Genomic DNA, 9,185 nt, shown 5'->3' with positions numbered 1-9,185 from the left:
GTGGGTCTGGGCTGAGGGGAACACACACTGACACACAATGCAGAGCACGTTGAGAAGCCTCAGGCCCAGTTGGCAAAAGTTGGATAAAAAGCCACAAAGCAGCCTTCCCCTGTCTTGAACAACCCCATCCTGGGACCGTGAACAGGAGGGGGGTTACCCAAGTAAAACCATGAAAAGTCGACACCACTGTGTAATTAACCTGAGAATGGGCTAGGTGCCATCTTTGCATGTAGACATTGTAAGGAAAAATGCATGTGCACACCCGAGTTCCCTTCCCCTTCATCGGGCTCATCCGAGCTCCTCTGGAGGGACTGGCTATATCGTGGGGGAGACTCAAACAGGACCTGGCTTGTGGCCTGTCCGGAGTCCCCCACTGCCTCTCCTCCTCCTTGCTGTTCATGGCAGGCGTCTGTCTGTGGCTCCTGTGAGGTCTGTAAGCCAAGTTTAGCATGCAGTTCCTTCTAGAAGTGGCAGGTCTGTGACAAAGCACCAGATCTATTGTTGCACTCTCTGGCCTTGAGGTATCCCAGGGGAAGTTCCTTCGTTTTCATGTGGCACTGCTGCTGATCCCTGTCGCACCCCTTTGCCTGTATCCTCATGCAACTAATCATCATTCAACAGGAACCCTTATCTGGTGTCCGTCTGCTTTGGCCACAGATGGTTTCAGTGGCCTGGGTTCTTAGACACTAACTGCTGGTGCCTCCACCTGACTGTTTAAGGGAGTCAGGAACCCTCCTGTGCCTCCCTGTGTGGTTTCGACTGCCCACAACCAGGTATTTACCCCTATGACTAGCCTGATACCTTGTCTGTGCACTCTTCTGGCACCTCTGTAGTGCGTGAACCAACAAGGCAGGGGAAGAAAGTCAGGGGATCGCCTGCGCTCCCCTCAGGCTGGGGGAGAGAGTCAGGGGGTCATCCGTGCTCCCCTCAGGTTGGGGGAGTCAGTCAGGGGATCGCCTGTGCTCCCCTCAGGCTGGGGGAGAGAGTCAGGGGGTTGCCCGTGCTCCCTCAGGCAGGGGAGCGTCTAGTACTTGTCTTTGTGTGTGGAGCCACCATGGTCAGTTGGGCAGTTGAACACAAGGGTGAGCTGCTAGGTGTGCTCGCCAAGTTGGGGAACCAGGAAAAGTCATTTCAAAATTAAATGGGGGTGTTTAAAGGGGACAGGCGGGGGTGTAGCTTCTGGTCTGTGTGATCCTTGGGCAGTAGAGTTTAAAACTGTGACCAGAGTGGTCACTATCGCAGAGAATGGGACATTGTGGGACAGCGGCTGGAGGACTGTTAGAGTCAACCCAGGCCATGCAGTGTCTACACTCGCACTGCGTCGATATCAGTAGGTTCACCATGGCTCTGTGCTATTTGAAGAAGTGGTTTTACTGCAATTCTTGTAACAGGTCTTACATTGGTTGGAGAAAAATGTGAGGGTAGACACATGCATGATTGTAAGTCGCCTTCCAGCGACCTAACTTTGTAGTGTAGACCAGGCCTCAGTAAAGTTGAATCACTAAACTGGGTTAAGTGTCATGGGGGAGCCGTGTTAGTCGGTATCCACAAAAAATCCAGTTTTGTAACCTGGGTTAGATGGTGGCACCTCTGTGCAAGCAGCTTCCTGAGCACGAGGGACAGAGTTGCAAAGAGAGACTTGGACGTTGCCACTCTCTGATCCCATGAGTGGGGCTTGGTGGATGAAAGAGGTGGTGCAGCCAAGGGACCTGATGGACATTCTCACTGGCAGATGGGAAGGGAGTTAGATGGACGGCTGCTAGAGTTACTGGAAGGGCATGGGTATTTTGCTATTTATTTGCATATATATTCTGTTGCAGTCTTTCTTTCCAAAGATATTCATAGCTTCATATAGTTTAAAGCCAGAAGGGACCATTAGATCATCTAGTCTGACCTCCTGTATATCACCCAAACACCCTATTTTGAGCCTCATTACTTGAGATTTTAGTCCTCAGGAAACTACACTGTTGAGGGCCACGGGTGCATAAGAAGGCAAAAAACACTTAAGTCCCTTCCAATCTGACCTAGAGGAAAATGTCTGACTGGTTCCTTCCCCCTGAAAAAGATGTCCTTTTTGCACACTCCTCACCTGTTTGTAACTGGAGAAGGGCTGCCAGTTAATGGTACCTGGGAAGGGTGCATTTAGTTTTCTCAGGTTTCTGGAGGATCAAGCAGAGGTAGTTGTTTGTCATGGGGGTGTGTTTAGTTTTCTCAGGTTTCTGGGAAACTGGTACACCAGGTTTCTGGGGTCTCAACTGGATTTAGTTTGGCAAGATATACAAGACATTTGATTTATTTGGACCCAGCCCTTATTATACTGTTAACCACAAGGTAGAAGGGTTACATACAGGGCGGGGACAGCTTGTATTCAAATTAGGCAAACTTGATTCTTCATTAGAAGCACAGGTCACATCCTCATTAGTCCATGTCAACTTCTAAAGTACTAACCAGTCGTCGTACCACCCATCGGGAACTGAATAAAAGCAGCTGGACTTCGCTTCCCAAGCTCAGTCGCCCACAGACCGTGGCAATATCGGAGAACAAGGCTGTAGCTGTTGAACCACCTGGAAGCGAACTGAAGTTTCTGCCTATCTCACAAAATCGGTGACTGAGCCGCCCAGGTGAGCTGGAGAGTCCCTCTTCACCTTTTCCCCAGCTGGTCAGTAGCTTTTGTACCTGCCTTCCCTTTCAGCCAAGCGAGGACATGATCCTCCTAATGTCAACCCTTCCCAGAGGACGTGCACCGAGCTAGCAATTCAGTGAGGGTGCAATTCACCCCAGTGCCATGAGCCAGCAACAGAGCCAGGCTCCAGCTGAGTCCTCAAACGAGGGAGGCAGTGGGACTGCAATGGTGATTGGGCGTCTGCCCAAGGGAGTTTCTCTCTAAGTAGGGTGACCAGACCTCCCGTTTTTAAAGGAACAGTCCCATATTTAAGCCCTCCTGCAGGTATCCTAACTTTTTCTTTAAAAATGGGCATATTGTCCCATATTTCTGTCTCCCCCCCCCTCCCCCATCAGTACTGGCAGTTCCTGCTGCTAGTCAGATCCCTGCTTGCCAGCTGCCCGCCCACCAGCGGTGAGTGCGGGGGGCGGTCCAGTGGTTGACAACTGGGGTGGGTGTGCAAGGAAGGCTAGTGGCGGGGCGAAGATGCAGCACATGGGGCCGGCCACTCCTCTGCTGGTTCATCGGCGCAGCCCCCGCTGCGTGCCAGCTCTCGGCCAGCAGGGCCCCAACCACCGTTCCGTTTCTGGCCAGCACTGGCTGCACGTTGCGAGCTGCAGAGGCTGGTGTGTGTGGGCAGGCGCCAGGCGGTGGCCAGCTATGTGTCTCCTCTGCTGCCCACCCACCGGCCCTTTACGTGCTCCCCCTCTCACCCTCCTCTTCCTGCCTTGCCCCTTCGTCCCTGCAGCCCCACTGCTCTTCCATATCCCCGCCCACCCCCGAGACGTGGGGCACGTCTCACTCCCAGCGCTGTGCGGAGAACCAGCAGCCTGGCTAGCAGGCTCCTTGCTTCCCCCCCTGCCTCTGGCTGGGCCGGTGTCCCGGGAAAGCCCAAGACCCTCTGCCCCGGGGCGCTGACCAGGAGAAACCGAGCCCTGCGTGTGCCAAAGCCCCACACACAGCACCGGCACGGGGAAACCTCTCCGCCCCTCAGCTAAGCTGTGGAGTGGCCCGGGGGAGCTATTTCTGGCCTGTTCACACCCCGAACCTGCAGGCTCCATAGCAGCCCCCAGGGTAGGGGCTTAGCACCATCTTCACCTCCCACAGCCCCACCCTTGGTCCTGCCCAGGGAGCGCAGGGCTGCTCCGTCCCCTAGGCACCCTCCCCTGCTGAGCCACCCCTCTGGCCAGGTTCCCTGAATCCCCTGCAGTCAGGTTCCCTGGGCCCTGGTGCACAATGCGCCCTTAGGGCTTAACCCCTTCCTGCCTGCGCTGGAGGCAGCTGGATTATGTCGGCGGCCTGTTTACATCAGTGGCCAGCAGCCGTCTGGAGGTGTTAGCTGCCTTTTGACAACCCAGGCAGGAAGGGACAAGCTGCTTCCAGCCTCAGGTGAGTAGGGGTGGGGAAGAGATGAGCTCGGCAAAGACACGGGCCAGGCCCTCCGTCGTGGCTGGAAGCAGCTCCCGTCCCTTCCCTCCCGCACAGGGCCGAAAGGCTGTTGCTGGCCACATTCTGGTGTGAACCCTGGCAAAAATCTGGGGAGGGGATCATATGACCCTGTGTGCTGTTTCCCCCCCCCACACACACACACACACATGTTGCCTCAGGAAGACACTGCGCCAGGTACCAGGAGAGGCAGGTCCATCCTGGGGTGGGGCAGAGAGCATGGAGGGCAGAGAGCGCCGGGCAGGGAGCGTTGGGTTGGTCAGTCACCCCCCCATTTTGTGAGAGGTGTGTGGGTGTGTCATCTCTCCGTGTGTTTGTATGTGGGGGTTGGGGGGGGGGTGTCACCCCTCCCTGTGTAAACCCTAAAGCCTTAAAGATCAGAAGGTAAATAGAAAGAATCCAACTACGCAGTATTTCTTTTTAACAGGGACTCAGTCAACTTGATGTTAATTTGAATGTTTGTACTGCATAGTTCTAATTGATTGCTGTTGAACTCGCTTGAATATGAGTAATTTTACCAGGCGTCCCATAGTCAGCATAGGGAAATATGGTCATCCTATCCCTAAGTGACATAGATGCACAAGGTTTTCTGGCAGGATTTTTTGACAGGTTAACCCCTGTTGTCTAGGAAGGATCGTGACTTCCAACTCTCACATCTTTGGCCAGTGCTCAAGCCAGTCAGAAGACAAGGCAAGAAGCTGGCTGTGTGACCACTTTTCTCCAGCTGGGTTTTCACCACGCTAACCCTTCAAGGGTCTGGTTTAAACCCCATTTCATCAAGCCTTGGGCAGTATACCCACTTATGCTCTGTCCGGTTACAGATACTACAGCTTAGGTTTTTGGGAATCCTTAAGGGTGGTCTACCCGCATCCACTCCTGGTTTGGATTTATTTGAATCCCACTTTGTGGTGCCCCCCAATATGATCCCCCCCCTTGGGACCCTAACCTGGGCCTTTGTTTTGTTCTCACCACAAGACGCACTGTCCACAAATTCATCTGCCAACTGGCCTGTGCTGTGAGCCTTAGGCTCCCTGTCCACTAACCACTTTTTAAGCTCATGGGGACATATTCCATAGCTCCAATCCTACCAGGTCATATAGTGACACCTGCACCTGCACCTTTACCCCATTTGTGGAGATGTTCTCCCAGCAGGGTGGTGGCTTCTATACACATCACACGTTGGGTCTTCTTCACACCCCAAAACCTTTACCGGGGAGTCTGAGCTGTCAATTCAGACTTAAGCAGTAGAGCCTTTTTGAACTGTTAGTACTCTCCTGTACCAACGCCACCCATCTGGCTGTACGTCTCTGTCGCTTTGGGATCCAGTAAGGGGGTGAGACAGCGGAGCCAGTCCACAGGGTCAACATGGTTCAAATCGCAAGCCTCCCCCAAGGCAGGGAGATATTTATATCACCCCCACTTAAACTGGGGCAGCAATTTGGTATCTAGGCTCCCTGTGGAATTGGCTTCCCATGGTCTCTCCACACTTACTCCTCGATGGGACCTCTTGCTCTCCTCTTCTCCGTATCCAGTTCATGCTGTCCCTGCGTGTCCTGGTTTTTCTGCTGTTGCACCTGGTGCTCTCGCTGCTCCTCCTCATGCGTTCACTGTTTCTCTCAATCAGCTCTTTCCCTTTTGAGGCCTTCCTCCACAGGGCCGGCTCCAGGGTTTTGGCCGCCCCAAGCAGCCAAAAAAAAAAAAAAAAAAGCCGCGATCACGATCTGCAGCGGCAATTCAGCGGAAGGTCCTTCGCTCCGAGCGGGAGTGAGGGACCGTCCGCCGAATTGCCGCCGAATAACTGGACCTGCCGCCCCTCTCCGGAGTGGCCGCCCCAAGCACCTGCTTGCCAATCTGGTGCCTGGAGCCGGCCCTGTTCTTCCAGCTTCCTCGTTTCCAACTCTCACTGCCCCAACTCTGGGGATGGAAAATTGGGCTGTGAGGGAGCCATGCTGCTGCTACGGCTGCTGCCTCTGTCGTCCCGGACTCTGTGGGGAACTTACCTTCTCCAGCCGTGCAATCAGCTGCACCTGGTTGAATTTCCCAACACTTAATCTTCTCTCCCTGCACAGCTTTGTGATGCTCTCCACAGGGAGGCAGGTACCTGCAATTTTCTTGCTTGTTTCCTTTGACTAGCCTTGTTTGTACTGCTGCAAGTCACTCACTGCACAATACTCCTGGTGCATTCAGTGCCCCACCCCTGCCATTAGCTGTCAGGGACCCACAGGATCTGTGCTTTGCCCCAGCTTCTAAATGTCCCTGGTGTGCCAGATCCCAAGGAGTCCCACTCTTCCTTAAGTGTGGGCCACGTGCCTCAGTGCCTCTGAGACTGAGCGTCTGGGCTCCAGCACTTCTGTTTCCCACTGTGAGCTCTGCCCTGCGAGTCCAACTGAGATAGACTCCTGGTCAGAGACTTTTGCCCTCTCCAGGGATCAGTGCAACTCAGCAAGTACTGGCAGTGACACCAGGCAGCATTTCAGCACAGAGCAGGCTTTATTAGTCAACTGGAGAATAGCATGGGGAAGTCCTTACGTTAGCAGAGAGAAGCAAAGGCGAACACATAGTCCTTGCTGGCTAAGTCAGGGCTCCCTTGACCCATGCTGCTAAAGGAACCATCCTGGGATCCCCTCTCTGTCTCAGTTCCTTTGTGTCTCAGGCCCAGGTGAGGGCTCCTGATTCTCCCAAGACCAGGTCTTATCCTAGCCACCTGCCACCTCCTGGTCCATTGTACTCTTCCTGTAGACTCATGCTGAGTTCGCAAGTTCCACCTGCTGGAAGGCCCTGTGGATAGGTGCCAACTGTTCAGTCCTTGGGGTTCTCCATTGTCTTTCCAGATCCTCCATTGATCTGGGTGGGTTTCACCCAGTCCTTTAAGGACCAATTCACACCACCCCGGCCAGCTAGTGACCCAGCACCTCACATCTCCTACTCTGCCCCAAGAGCAGCTTTTTAAGCCTTTTGTGCCCATTGGGTAACAGTCCCTAGTCGAGTCAGTCACTGCCACGCATCTCATTCATAGAAATATTACAGACAATTCCCTCTTCGTTACATCATGTACGACACTTTTTATTTAAAAAAAAAACAAGGAAATTCCAGTCGGAAACTACCTTAGAGTTGCAGTTGAGAGAGCGTATCAGTAATGCAGGGTAAACCACATTACAGGGACAATGCTATTATCTGGAAACCAAGTGTCGTCAACTCAGGAAATTCACAGTTATGGTTAAACTGAAAAGAAATCCAAATATGTTAAGGTCACATTAGGGTACCTGTCATAAACATAGAGAGAAGGGTAGCATACAATCCCTCCTTGGCAGCTGTACTGAATCACTTTACCTGTAAGGGGTTAAGAAGCTCAGATAACCTAAGTAGCACCTTAGAGACTAACAAATTTATTAGAGCATAAGCTTTCGTGGGCTACAACCCACTTCTTCGGATGCATATAGTGGGTTGTAGCCCACGAAAGCTTATGCTCTAATAAATTTGTTAGTCTCTAAGGTGCCACAAGTACTCCTGTTATTTTTGCGGATACAGACTAACACGGCTGCTACTCTGAAACCTGTCAGATAACCTAGTTGGCACCTGACCAGAAGGACCAATGAGGAAAGAAGATACTTTTAAATCTGGGGGGGAGGATTTGTTTGTGGCTCTCTCTTTGTTGTTCCCTCTCCGGATGGAAGGAGAGACCAAGCAGGTACAACATCTCCTGAAAATATACCTGGAATAATAGATCTAAAACCACAGAAATTGTAAGTAGGCAAGGAAATGCATTAGATTATCTTTTGTTTTAGCTTGTGAATTTTCCTATGCTACAGAGGTAGTTTTATTCCTGTTTTTGTAACTGTGAAGCTAAGCCAGAGGGGAATCCTCTGTGTTTTAAAACTTTTGTTTACCCTGTAAAGTTACCTTCCATCCTGATTTTGCAGGTGTGATTCTTTTACTTTTTCTTTATAAATAAAGTTCTTCTTTTAAGAACCTGATTGATTTTCCAGTGTCCTAAAGACAAAGGGTCTGTTCTGTGCTCACATTGCTAACCAATTGATTGGTATATTATTCTCATGCCTCCCCAGGAAAGGGGGTGAAGGGGTTTGTGGGGATATTTTGGGGGGATATTTTGGGGAGATAGGGATTCCAAGTGACCCTTCCCTGAATTTTTGTGTAAATCACTTGGTGGTGGCAGCAATACTGTCCAAGGACAAGGAAAGGAATTTGTGCATTGGGGAAGTTTTAACCTAAGCTGGTAAAATATAAGCTTAGGTGGTCTTTCATGAGGGTCCCCAAATCTGTACCCCAGAGTTCAGAGTGGGGGGGGACCCTGACGTGGTAAAAGTGGGATCATTTTGAACCAGAAGTGCAGACCTCAGGATTTTAAAAGGGCACTTTTTTTTTTAAGCTGAGAGCAGCTGGAGTTTGTTTGTTTTTTCTTTGCCTGAAAGCAGAGTAGTTAAGCTACAGCAAGAAAATTCACAAGATTTGAAAGTATCTTCTTTCCTCATTGATCCTTCTGGTCAGGTGCCAACTAGGTTATTTGAGCTTCTTAACCCCTTACAGGTAAAGCGATTCAGTACAGCTGCCAAGGAGGGATTGTATGCTACCCTTCTCTCTATGTTTATGACAGTACCCAAACAACCTTAACTCTGCCCGCCACAAACTCTTCCAACTTCCCATACAGTTAAAATTCACCGCAATCTTGTGCCAGGGCTACATTTGAATAGTCTAGTATATGATTAATTATAGCTTTTTCCCATTATTCTTTATTGCAAAAACATTCTTTGTCAGCATAATTCTGCCCTACCATGGTGCCATGCAAACCCATACCTTTATGATTAAGACATTTTAGTGGGTGGGAGCCCAGATAACATTAAACTGATTGTTAAAAAAAAAAAATTCTTATTTTTTCCTCACGGACAACTACAAGCTAGAGTTAAGATTATTTGGGTGCCTTAACTGTGCATTTTCATACCTTAACATGTGTGGATCTTTTTTATATTTAACCCTAGCTGTGAATTTCCTGTGTTTTTAAGGTTTGTTTTTTGGATCATCATAACAGCTCTGTAATGTACTTTACCTAAATGACTGATAT

Source organism: Emys orbicularis, chromosome 2, assembly GCF_028017835.1.
Source record: "Emys orbicularis isolate rEmyOrb1 chromosome 2, rEmyOrb1.hap1, whole genome shotgun sequence".
Taxonomy (NCBI): domain Eukaryota; kingdom Metazoa; phylum Chordata; order Testudines; family Emydidae; genus Emys; species Emys orbicularis.
The sequence above is the reverse complement of the archived record's forward strand: the minus strand, read 5'-3'. Positions refer to the sequence as shown.